Source organism: Azolla caroliniana, unplaced genomic scaffold, assembly GCF_043228905.1.
Source record: "Azolla caroliniana isolate FFs.n. ecotype wild unplaced genomic scaffold, voAzoCaro1.0.p SCAF_2, whole genome shotgun sequence".
In the NCBI taxonomy this organism is placed as follows: domain Eukaryota; kingdom Viridiplantae; phylum Streptophyta; class Polypodiopsida; order Salviniales; family Salviniaceae; genus Azolla; species Azolla caroliniana.
In genome coordinates, this window is record NW_028230437.1 from 15,647,176 (window position 1) to 15,661,132 (window position 13,957).

General features: G+C 45.5%; 1 pseudogene; it reads right to left on the reverse strand.

The window, feature by feature from the left end:
• Window positions 1-6,442: 6,442 nt before the first annotated feature.
• Window positions 6,443-13,737, reverse strand: LOC147867418 (uncharacterized; annotated as a pseudogene).
• Window positions 13,738-13,957: the final 220 nt, after the last annotated feature.

Sequence of the window (13,957 nt, forward strand, 5' to 3'; positions counted from 1 at the left end):
AAGCTCACCTTGCAGGAACGCGTTCTTTACATCCATCTAATGTAAGTGCCACCCCTTGGCCGCGGCTACCACGAGCAAAACACGGACGGTCGTCATCTTCGCGACCGGCGCAAACGTCTCATCGTAGTCCATGCCGTGTTTCTGCGTGTAGCCTTTCGCTACTAACCGGGCCTTCTATCGGTTGACCGAGCCGTCGGTGTTGTACTTGACCTTGTACACCGACCTACATCCGATCGGCTTCACACCCTTCGGTGCATCAACCAGGTCCTAGGTCTCGTTTTTCGATAGTGCGTGCATCTCTTCCTCTATTGCGGTGCGCCAATTCGCGTCCTGAGCCGCTTCTGCGTAGCTCTCCGGCTCACGCACTTCCACTACACGGGTCATGTATGCATAGTAATGCGCCATGTACTCGTTGTATCCGAACCGCATAACTGGGTTCTTTTGGCGGGTAGATCGGCGTAATCGGTCATTAGCCGATGTCGAGGTCTTCTCGGCTGATGCGGACTTCGCTCTTGAAGACCCGTCATCGCTTCCCTCGGAGTCGGACTCGCGTCGGTCTGACTCGTTTCTATCTGTTCCGGAATCCGACACCTTTTTCTTCCCTTTCTCTTTGCACGTAAGCCGTCTCCTCGGCTTCCTGCGCGGGGAATGTACGACCGAGTCTCCACTACTCGCCGGCTCTTCATCGGACTGGTTGAAACGACTCAGTCTTCCATTCGGTCCACTTAACCGAAACAAAATCGGACTCCCTTCGGGGGTCCCGATTTCAGGCTCAGCCGGAGGCACCTCGGCCTCGCTGTCCTCATCGTCAGAACTCAGATTGGAGGTGAGGTCCGGAGTCGGAGGCAAGTACCAGGACGCGGACTCATCAAACACAACGTCACGGCTCACACGCGCTTGTTTGGTACGTGGGTTATAGCATTTATAACCCTTCTGCTCGTCCGAATTGCCGACCAAGATACACTTCTCGGCTTTTGCGTCCAACTTCCTCCTTTTCTCCTTCGGCACATGCACATACGCGATGCTACCGAAAACTCGTAAGTGTCACAAGTTCGACTTCGTTCCGAAATATAGCTCGTGCGCCGACACTTTATCTCCGATCCGATTCTGGATGTATACCGAGGTCCTTACCGCCTCGGCCCAGTAGAACTTGGGCAAGCTCTTCTTTTCCAGCATTGCCCGTGCCGCTTCCACAACCGACCGATTTTTCCTCTCGGCCACGCCGTTTTGCTCCGGCGTGTATCTACAACTGAATTCGCGCAGAATTCTCATCTGTTGTAGATAACTGTTGAATTGACCGGAAAAGTATTCTTTTCCGCCATCCGACCGCAAGCACTTGATCTTTCCTCCTGTTTCCATTTCCACGAACCCTTTGAGGTCCCAGAAACAGTCGAAGACTTCGCTCTTCCTCTCGATGAGGTAGATCCATGTGTGCCGCGTGTAGTCGTCGATGAAGGAGACGAAATATTGGCTCCCGCCAAGACTAACGTTTTGTGCCGCCCCCCACACATCAGAGTGTATCAAGTTGAGCTTGTTCCGGCTCCGGTTACGCTCGTTGGGGAAGGGAAGTCGGTGTTGCTTCCTAAGCTGGCATGCTTCACAAATTTGTGCCTTCCGGCCACTAAATTTGGGCAATCCGAACACCACTTGTTTCGATTGCACGACTTGAAGCCGCTGGTAGTTGACGTGGCCTATCCGCTTGTGCCATAAGTCGATGTCCGACTCGACTTTTTGTCCCTTCGCGAACATTGTGGTGCCACCGTCAGTAGAGTCGAGGATGAACATCCTCCCATCTCTGCGCCCTTGCGCAATAATACGGCCTTCTTCCTCAATGAAGCACCCGAGGTGTGTAAACCGAACCTGCATCCCCTGGTCGACGATTTGCCCGACCGACACCAAATTCTTCGTGATGGTCAGGATGTGTAACACGTTCATAAGTTTCCCTTTCTGCCCGACATGGCTCAAGGGAACTTCACCAACATTCGCGATCGGATGCGAAGTGTCGTCTCCGGTTGCGACTACTCCTGGTTGTGTCGGTTTCTCAAGATATGAGAACCACTCCTCGTGGCACGTCATGTGGTTTGATGCGCTGGAGTTGACGTACCACACCTCGTCCGATTTCGGGGTGGATTGTTTCATTGAGTTTGCTTCGTGTCTCGTCACGAAGACTAACCCTTTTCCAGCTTCTTCGGATCCTTCGGCATAGTGCGATCGCTGCCGGTTTCCTTTGTTGGTATGTCCGGAACCAGATCCGGAACTGGTCGTCTCTCACTCGGCGCGCTTTTTCCAGAACTCGCTCTCCCTGTGGCCTTTCTTGCAACAATACCAGCATTCCGTGGTGGATTTCCCTTGCCGGTTCTCGTCGCCTCGACTCCCCTTGTTTCCGGAGGGTCCGGAGTTGTTGTCGGCATCACTTCGGTGCCTTCTTCCTTGATCCCGTTGGCCACCTCCATTGCGTACCGACTCGCCTCGTCTGCCATGACCACACGGCCCCTCTCCCTCTGTGTACAACATCTTGCTGTCGGCATGCGTGCTTGTCGACGCACCCGCGTGGTTCTCCTCTATAAGGAGCATCGACTATAAGTCGAAAAACGACGACGTATTCTCCTGGGTACACACAAAAGTTCGGAACACCCCGAACTTCGATGCTAAACCCCCGAGACAGACCTAGACCATCTCGCTTTCCTCGATGTTCACATCGATGGAAGCTAAGGAGTCGCATATGTCCTTAATCCTCGAGGTATAGTCAGCCACCGACAAATCGCGTTGCTATAGGTTGCTCAACTCCTGTCGGAGCTGAAGCTTCCTGGCTGTGGTGCTTGCGGCGAAAATCTTCTTCACATTTTCCCACGCACCCTTCGGCGTTTTTGCATCCCGAACGTAGCTTAACAGCTGTTCGCCCACACAAGATGCGAAACAGTACAACACTCTGCTCGCCGATTGTTTCCACGCCGGGAAGTCTTTGTGTGTTGAATCGGGTGCTGTGTCATTTGCTCCATTGACATAGCTCCAGTAACCGTGTCCGAGCAGGTACTGGTGCATCTTGTAAGACCGAGACGTGTAGTTGTTTCTGTTGAGCTTCTCCGTCGGAAGCGAGCTCGCCATTCCTTTCTCCATCGGTTTTATTGTTCTTCTTCGTTGGTTTTCCCTTCAAGCAAAGTCGACTGCAGAGGTTCTCAACCCTTGCACTCTGATACCATGAAAAGAATTGCGTGCGGAAGCAATATAGAAAACTGAACAATAGAAAACGTAGGTTTAATGGAAAGCTTAGGTTTGCATAGTACGCATGGGAGAGATAGAGAGATAGAGTAAACACATAATTTAATTCAAAAAATAATACTCAATCTGTACATAGGATGTGCTCAGTGAGCACTTTTATACAAGCCCTGACAATCAGGCTGACTGACACAAGTACTGACAGTACTTGATTGCTCATAAATGAGCCTTGACTCTTACTTCCAAAACTATTCCTTACGAGGAATATCTTTCTAACGGCCTTTCGGTTTATGCACCGATACGGCCTTCCTACGCACCTGTCCGGTCCTCGGCTTGCTCAGCCGATCCGGCCGATGTTGAGCTTGTCTCTGAACAATTAAGCATCCTTAATCTCTTATTCTTGTGCTCATCATTAGTTTGATCCCTAATATTTGCTATCTTTCAAGTTCTTGGCATTTGGTATCTTCTCTCTGTCTCTCTCTATTAGGTTTTCTTCTTTTTCTTCAAGTTTATTTTAGCCATTACTTGGTCATTTGAGGTTCGATTTTGACAAGCTCTGACTTGATTCAAAGCTCATAACAAGAGCTATGATATGATCAACTAAAGCTAGTAGGTTTCAGAGGTATACTTCTCATAGGGTTTGGTCCTATAATGATAAACATTAGTAAGGCGGCCACAAAGTTCAGGAGTATGATTGATAATGAGCCAAGATCACCAACGATTCTTGATATTAATGCAACAAATTTAGTCACAATGGAGAAATTCTTATGAGTCACTTGATTTCTCTTCAAGAAACCATAAACAAGAAAAGTGAAAATATTAGGACACTAGTAAAGGAGAATGCGAAGTTATAAATTCTTGTCATTGAGAATGAAGGTTTAACATAAAATGGTTGCAAAACTTCAAAATGAGATTAAAGAATGCAAGAAACCGTCTTTTGAAACAAATGATGGCATTAACAAGACTGAGTTAAAAGAAGCATTAATAGAGGAAAAAATGGACACAATGAGGCGAGATGTAAGTGATATCAAACTCATCTACTATGCATGTGATGAATCAAGAGAAGAATGTAGAAAGCATAGATGTCTGAATTGAAAGACCGTGAATAACAATTAAAGAACATTGTCATTGGTGGGATTAGAGAGGAGAGTATGGACACCTATACCCCTCGGAAAGGCCATCGTGAATTCTTTAGCATGCATTATGGTATGTCGGATGTGAATGTATATGGAGCACACCAAGTTGGGAAACATGGTGCTGCTCACTTCGGAGAAAGGTTGATTAAATGCACAATGATGGATGATACAAAATGAAGGATCATGCTAAAAAATGGTTGGGTATGTGTCAAAGGTACACAATTCTTTGTGAGTGAAGATGGTACCATGGTTGTAACATACATAGCATACCATACGCGTACAATACATATGTTACGTATTTTATAAGTATTCTAAATTTTTTTTATAAGTTCTTAGAATACGTATTTAAAGGTAAAATACGTTGAATACGTTAAATACGTTTTGAATACGTGGTTGAATACGTCAAATACTTGAACACCATTGATGTTGAATGCAAAGATACTTGGAATTTGAATAGTAAATACTATATAGTAAATTCGAATTATCTTTATTTCCCATGGATAACACATGGTTATGTATGTTTCAATACATGTGGTATACATATTTTTAAATGAAAGTGGAGATTCAAGAACATAATTGAAGTTTGAATCAAAAGGCATATTATTTAAACTCTCATAGAAAATGAATAAAGTGATAAAAAAACTATTAGAATTTATAACTTTCTTCATGCTCATAATTATTGGTTCTTAAATTCAAATAAATATGTAAAAACCAACAATACATTATCTCCATGCAATTTTCGATTATGTTTCTTCTTCTACATCATCATTATAAGATTCCGTTGTTGTATCATCATAGTTGTCCACATAATCACTATCAGAAAATGAATCAACTATGACATTGTCAATGTCTTCATCCTCTTGATCTCCATCATCGTTACCATATTCAACATTGCAAGCCTCAGTTGTAGTTTGTCGAGTATTTACCCTTCTTGTACTTGCAACTCTCGCACAAACTCTTCTAATAGTGCTAGAACTTGATCCCACCAATCCTTCATCCACTATCATATTGGCAAACTTAGATCTACTTCGAGTAACCCGACCAATATGCATAGCCTCTGCTTCCTCAAAATATGCTTGTGCGACTTGAGTATCAATATTGGTTGTTGATGGAGGCATTTCAACAGTCTTGTTAGTGTCTATCTCATTAGGATTTACCTAAATCAAATAATATTTTGGTATCATAATCATGATTCATAATATTTAAACCATAACCAATTAACAAGGTTCGTTAATTAACCTACAAATGATTTTCTAAACATCAAGTGTCAAACATGAGTAAGAAAGATGTAGACCTGCATTGGAAGACCCGCATGAGTTTGAAAGCTTCGAACAAGCCGTAAGCTCGAACATATACTAATCTCTCCACTTGTTTCACCTTCAAATGGTTCCTCCTTTTTGTATGTGCCAATGCATGTGCATTCCAATTTCTTTCAGCAGCTCCAGAAGAGCAATACTATGACACAAAGTATTAACAAACAATACATGTCATTGTAGAAGATTAATAAAATTGAAACATTAATAAAAAATGAACTATAATACTTGAGACAATACCCTACAAGCTAATGACTGTAGTAAGGTCACATTGTCCCCATATCTTTCCCACCATGAAACAGGTTTACATTTTGCAATGTGTGACTTTGATAGTTCATTGCCAAATCGGCCCACACCATTTCTATACATGTCAAATTGATCTTGCAAGATTTCACATTCATCTATACAATATACCTTTTGAATATATGCAAGCCATCCATCCGTCATCTCTGCAATCATAATAATTGGTTGATCTTTGGGCTTCCATAAAGGATGCAAAATATGTGCAACAATATGAATTGGCTTTTTGAACCACGACCAACGACAATCAAAACATTCCAAAACCTCTTTATATTTGCATTAACATTTGGCAAACTTAAATCAAAAGTGGAAATCAGTTACCGAAATATGCATAATATAGACAACAACAATGATTCAAAGAAATGAAAAAGATGCAATAAACAACAATTGTACATACTACATAGTACATAGAAATAATAATATTAGAATAGAAACATATTACTTGTCCTTGTTTAATGTGTCTTCTCTCGCTCCTCGTTACAATGTGTCTCTAGCCCTCCTCATGAACTCATAAAGTAAGCCCATTGTAGATCCTTCACGATCAATTAGCCACAAAACAGAAAACAATGGATGCATAATCGAAATCACAATCATAATTGAAGGCAAAGTAGAGCTATCTTGCACAATCGACTTCACCTTGATAACATTTGGCTTTTTGGAGTCACTCCAATCCTCCCAATAGTTACTAACCACAGTTTGTTCAAGGGCTCTCCAAACTCTTGCCAACCTCTCAAGGACAATAAGAATATAGCCAAATCGAGTGCCACTTGGCCTAAGGAGCACAAGAGATGAATAGTTGCTGAAAATTTTTCGTGCATTCCTTTTCTTGGTGAATAATCTAACCATATAATTTGCTCTCTTGTGCACTCCACGAACCCAAGACAACTTCCCAATATTCTCTAGCAATAAATGTAAACAATGTGATGCACAAGGAGTCCATACAAGCCTTGGGATTTCAGTCTCTAGAATGTGACCCATGCTTTAACACAATTAGATGCATTGTCAGTGACAATTTGCACCACATTTTCTACTTTTACTTCATTTATTGCAGTTGATAGCATTTCAGCCAACCATGGACCATCGGCCCTTGTAGAAACACCACTATAATCAATAGTTTTAAGGTACATAGTGCCATAACAACATGAGACCTGTTGAGCGGCAAGCTCAACCGAACCCGGATCGGTTGAATAAGCTTGAGCCGGATCGGCATCCGGAAGAATGAGTCGGATCGGTGAGCCGGTGAGCAAGTGAGCTGGTGAGCTGGGGAGCTGGTTAGCTGAATCGAACAGTAACCGGAAGCCTAGTAGCAGCCTAGACTACTAGGTAGTTAATGTCTCATAGTTAGTGTGAGATGCTCGTATGAGAATTGAAGTACACCGTACTTCTGTCCTTAGGACTTGTATAAATAGTGTTGTTGAGCACCTTCTATGTACAAAGAACTATAATTATTGTTTGGTAATAGATTTAACTTGTTCTGCTCTTTCTCTGTCTCTCCCGCGCACTATCAAGCTCTCCATTAAACCTGCGTATTTTTCTGTCTTCAGTTTTCTATTACTTCCGCACACGCTATTCGTTTTTACATGGTATCAGAGAGCAAGGGTTGAGAATCTCTGCAGCCGACATAGCTTGAAAAGAAAACCAACCAAGAAGAACAGGTAAAAACCGATGGATAGAGGAATGGCTAGCTCGCTTCCGACAGAGAAGTTCGATAGAAACAACTACACATCTTGGTCCTACAAGAGGCACCAGTACCTGCTCAGACACGATTACTAGAGCTATGTCGACAGAGCAAATGGCACAACACCCGAATCAACACACAGAGATTTCCCGGTGTGGGAATAGTCGGCGAACAGAGTACTGTACTGCTTCGCGTCTTGTGTGGGCGAACAACTCCTAAACTACATTCAGGATGCAAAAATGCCGAAAGATGCTTGGGGAAATCTAAAGAAGATTTTCGTTGCAAGCACTACAGCCAGGAAGTTTCAACTCCGCCAAGAGCTGAGCAACCTACGACAACGCGACTTGTCGGTGGCAGACTACACCTCCAAAATCAAGGACATTTGCGACTCTCTGTCCTCCATCGATGTGAATATCGAAGAACCTGATATAGTGCAAATCTGTCTCGGAGGTTTGGCGTCAAAATTCGGAGCGTTCCGAATTGCTGTGTGTACAAGGGAGAATACACCGTCATTTTTCGACTTACAATCGATGCTCCTTGTGGAGGAGAACCATGCTGGTGTGTCAACAAGTGCACCCACTGACAACCAGATGCAGTACACAGAGGCAGATCGGCCCCGTGGGCATGGTGGACGAGGCGGGTTGGCTCGCAATGGTAGTGGCCGGCAAGAGCAGGACCGAAGGCACAGAGAACGTGCCGACAATAGTTCCGGACCCTCCACAAGCAGAGGGAGTGAAGGCGGCGCTGGAAGCCGGCAAGTAAAGGCCGATACGGAATGCTGGTACTGTGGTAAAACGAGCCACAGAGAAAGCGAGTGCTGGAAGAAGCGCGCCGGTTTGGACAGATCCGGATCTAGTAAGGCCGATAGAGAGAACCAACAATACTCGCACTACGCAGAAGGATCGGGAGGATCCTAAACCGGAAAAGCTGGTAAAGGGCCAACCTTAGAGTCGAAACACGAGGCTAACTCGATGAAGAAGACCACTTCCGAATTGGAGGAAGTGTGGTACGTTGATTCCGGTGCGTCGAATCACATGACAAGCCACAAAGAGTGTTTCTCCTTTTTGGAGAAACCGGAACAACCGGGAGTCGTCGAAACCAGAGACGACACTCCTCACCCAATCGTGCATATCGGAGAAGTCCCTTTGAGCCACGTCGGACAGAGGGGGAAGTTGATGAACATATTACACGTTTTGACTATCACGAAGAACCTGGTATTAGTCGGTAAGATCGTTGACCAGGGGATGCAGGTGCGGTTACCGCACCTTGGGTGCTTCATCGAGGAAGAGGGCCAGATTATTGCGCAAGGGTGCAGAGAAGGGAGGATGTTCATCCTCGACACCAATGACATCGACACCGCTTTGTTCGCCAAAGGACAGAAGATTGAATCAGATATTGATCTCTGGCACAAGCGGATCGACCACGTCAATTACCGGCGGCTTCAAGACTTGCAAACGAAACAAGCTTTTTTCAATTTGCCAAAGTTCAGTGGCCGGAAGGCCCAAATATGTGAAGCCTGGCAACTCGGGAAGCAACACCGGCTTCCATTCCCCACTGAACGAAACCGTAGTCGTAACAAGCTCGACCTTATTCATTCGGATGTATGGGGACCGACACAGAACGTTAGTCTTGGCGGGAGTCAGTATTTCGTCTCCTTCATCGACGATTACAGTCGGCACACATGGATCTACCTCATTGAGCGGAAGAGCGAAGTCTTCGAGTGTTTCCAGAACCTGCAAAGCTTGGTTGAAAGGGAAAAGGAGAGGAAGATCAAGTGCCTACGGTCGGATGGCGGAAAAGAATATTTTTCCGGCCAATTCAACAGTTATCTGCAACAAAAATGAATTCAGAGAGAGTTCAACTGCAGATACACACCGGAGCAAAACGGTGTGGCCGAAAGGAAGAACCGGTCGATTGTCGACGTGGCAAGGGCAATGCTGGAGGAGAAGAGCATGCCCCATTTCTATCGGACAGAGGCAGTCCGGATGACCGTCTATATCCAAAACTAGATCGGTGACAAGGTGTTCGCGCATCAACTGTATTTCAGACGCCATCCGAATTTGAGACACCTTCGGATATTTGGTAGCATTGCATATGTGCATGTGCCGGATGAGAAGCGGAGGAAGTTGGATGCAAAGTCGGAGAAATGCATCCTTGTTGGTTACTCGCATGAGCAAAAGGGGTATAAGTGTTATAACTCCGGGACAAAGTAGGTCTGAGTTAGCCGAGATGTTGAGTTTGATGAGACGACATCATGGTATGCCTTACCGGCTCCGACTTCCGACCCGATACTGGAGGATGAGGCTAGTGAGCCTGAACCGGTCCAGATAGAAGATGAAGACCTTGCCACTCTAGAAGAGAGTCCGATCTCATTTCAGCTAAGTGGATCGAATGAGCGGCTGAGTCGAGATGACCAGTCGGATGAGGAACCGGCGAGTAGTGGAGACTCTACTGTGCTCTCCTTATGCAAGGAACCGAGGAGACGGTTCACGTGCAAAGAAAAGGGGAAGAAGAAGATGCCGGAATATGAAACTGGCAACGATGAGTCGGATCGGAGCAAATCCGACTCCGAAAAGGATGAAGGCGGATCTTCGGGAACGAAGTCTGACCTGGCCAAGAAGGGCCCCAAATCGGGTAATACCAAGTTACGCCGGTCTCCCGCCTGAAGAACCCAGTTACGCAATACGGGTACAATGAATACATGGCGCATCATTATGCGTACATGACTAAGGTGGCGGAAGTGCATGAGCCGGAGAGCTACGTAGAAGTGGCAAAGGATGCAAGTTGGCGTGCCGCTATGGAGGAAGAAATGCGGGGACTTGATGCCAACGACATATGGGACCTCGTTGACCCTCCCGGACACTGTAAACCGATCGGATGTAAGTGGGTGTACAAGGTAAAGTACAATGCCGACGGTTCGGTTAACCGGTACAAGGCCCGATTAGTGGCGAAGGGATACACGCATACCCATAGAATCAACTACGACGAGACCTTCGCTCCGGTAGCGAAGATGACGACGGTTCGTGTGGTACTGGCAGTTGCTACGGCAAGAGGGTGGCACCTTCAGCAGATGGACGTGAAGATTGAATTTCTTCAAGGCAATCTTGAAGAAGAGGTCTTTATGACCCAACCTCTCGGTTTCCAGACGGAGATGAACAAGTCGGCGGTATGCCGGCTGAAGAAGTCACTCTATGGCCTGAAGCAAGCCCCTCAAGCTTGGAATGTGAAGATCACACACTGGTTGCGTAAGATGGGGTTTGCGGCCTCCAAGTCCGACTCTTCGTTGTTCATCCGGCAAGGTCCGGATGGTCCGGTTTGCATTTTGCTGTATGTTGATGATCTAGTCATCACTGGACCTAGACTCGACGAAGTTAGCCGAGTCAAGTCCCAGCTGTCAGATGTATTTGAGATAAAGGACCTGGGGGACCTTCACTATTTCCCTGGGATCGAGGTGATCCGAACCCTCGACGGCATATTTCTCTCACAAAGACACTATGTGTTGAATATGCTATACAAGTTCGGCATGACGGAATGCCGACCGATCTCCACACCCTTGGACCGGAACCAGAAGCTCCGTCCCGACTTCGGACCTGCTTGCGATGAGAAGCGATTCCGATAGATTGTCGGAAGCCTTATATATTTGACAATCACCCGACCTGACATTAGTTATCTGGTCGGCGTGATCAACCAATATATGCAAAAGCCGACCATTGAGCACCTTGTTTGCGCGCATTGAATTTTGCGATATGTGAGTGGCACGAAGGATCGAGGATTGTTATACCGGCATGGTATAACCGAAGAGCTAGTCGGCTACACCAATGCCGACTAGGCCGGCGATGCATTGGATCGCCGATCCACCTCCGGCGATATGTTTTCCCTTGGTAGCACAGTTGTTGCGTGGAGCAACAAAAAGCAGCCAACAGTGGCTCTGTCGAGCACTGAGGCTGAATACCGGGGCGCCACCAATGCCACCTGTGAAGCCATCTAGCTTCGGCGACTGCTGCAAGATCTGCGGATCGAGGTGCGACAACATAAGTAGCATGCAACTCATCAAGAACCCCGTATTCCATGCTTGCACAAAGCACATAGAAATGCACCACCACTTCGTGCGTGAGCGTGTCCTGAGCGGTGACGTCGAACTTCGGTATGTTCATACGGATCGGCAAGTTGCCGACATCTTCACCAAACCTCTCGGATCGGACAAGTTGTAGCACTTCACCGAAATGCTTGGTGTTCAGCATCTTGATGTGCCACACTTGAGGGGGAGAACGGGCAAAGACACCGGAATGGATAAAGGCAAAGAAACTGTCAATTCCGTTGGTGAGGGAAGAACCGACAAATGGAGAGACAAGAAGAAGAAAGGAGCCGAGTCGACAAAGGAAGTTGACACATCCGAACAAGTCAGATCAAGCAGCAGCGGCAATAGAGCCAAGAAGGTCAGAACTGACCGGAAGAAGAAGGCCAAGACCTGGACATGGTCAGATGTGGTGAAGGGCCTAGAACCGGAAGACGAATCGGGAGCGACCAATTCGGACAAGAGCTGGAATGAATCGGAGACAGCCGATTCGGTTCAACAGATGGATTCAGAAGAACCGGATCAATTCAAGGCCAAGTCGACGAGAAGGCAGCAAAAGTCGACGCCAACACGTAGGAATCGGCAAATCGACAAGCGCCGAAGTCACAACAGTGAGGGAAGACTTAGGCCTGTTAAGCCGACAAGCCGACCAAGGAGGTCGAGGTGCGCGGAAACCGAAGGGTCGCGGCAAACAGGACTAAACCGGACGAGGAGTGTGAGTGAGGCAGAGTGACGTCAGAAGGAGCCGGGTGGAAGGACCAGTTGCCATAGAGACTAACACTACGATCCGACCTCAAGTTGAGCTTGAGGGGGAGTGTTAAGCGGCAAGCTCAACCGGACCTGGATCGGCTGAATAAGCCTGAGCCGGATCAACATCCAGAAGGATGAGCCGGATCGGTGAGCCGGTGAGCAAGTGAACCAGTGAGCTGGGGAGCTGGTTAGCCGGATCCAACAATAACCAGAAGCCTAGTAGCAGCCTAGACTACTAGGTAGTTAATGTCTCATAGTTAGTGTCAGACACTCGTATGAGCATTGAAGTACACTGTACTTCTATCAGTCCTCTTAGGACTTGTATAAATAATGCTGTTGAGGACGTTCTATGTACAGAGAACTATTATTGATTGGTAATAGATTTAACTTGTTCTGCTCTTTCTCTATCTCTCCCGCGTTCTATCAAGCTCTCCATTAAACCTGCATATTTTTCTGTCTTCGGTTTTCTATTACTTCCGCACACACTATTCATTTTTACAAGACCAAAATATTCACAAGTGCTCACTTGCTAGTGTCAATCCATCCATCTGAAAGTATGGTAAGTCCATATTTTGGCCAAAGGGCTTTCACATTTTCCACTTTGTGTTGCACATTGAAATGCTCTTTCTTTAAATATTTAACTCTTAAATCATTGTAGTTAATATCACTATACTTTTCCCCAATATCAGAGAAAGCTAACAACATGTTCCTCCAACATGACATTTTCAAAAGATTAAAAGATATATTACCTTCCACAATGCATCTAACCAACATTGTGTTTGCATGGTCTTTCTTGATCAACATGGTAGCACTTGATCCTCTCCTTATCATGCTTTGAGTGAGACTTTTTCTTCTTGAACCTTTTGTATCTTCAATATCAATAGGAATTTGGTCTATTGAATCCTTCTTAAATGAGGCACTTATGCTAGCCATTGAAGGTTGTGATTGGAACATTGAATCAACCATGCCTTCTTGAAGCTCAATTTGATGTTCCATGGCTTCCCCTTCTTTAATGTGTTTTAGCTTCTTGCGAGTCAATTCACTTTCTTGTGCTACTACTATAGCCTCTTGATATGCCTCTAGAGTTACTTGCACACACTTTTCTATACCTTCACCTTTAATTCCAGCAAGGTGAGCAACTAAACGTGTTAGTGTCCTAGACCCATGAAAACCACATAATCTACAATCCCAATAATAGTTCCTAGATGACTTCCCAGCTTGTTTGTTCACACAATATTTATCCCATATGGGGGATTCCTTGCGTAACATAGTTGATTGAGTATGCCAAGTTCTAGAGTCTCGAAGTTGTCTTTTATATTTTCCTAGATTCATGAATTCACAATGCTAAATGTGTGAATAAGGAAATCATGTGATATAACAATGTAGGAAGAAATTGTTTGAATCATAGGCATAACCAAATGACAAATCTGAATGGAAGATAACTACCTAAGCAAATGGCATTCCATTCCTATTAAGAGGAAAAAATTAG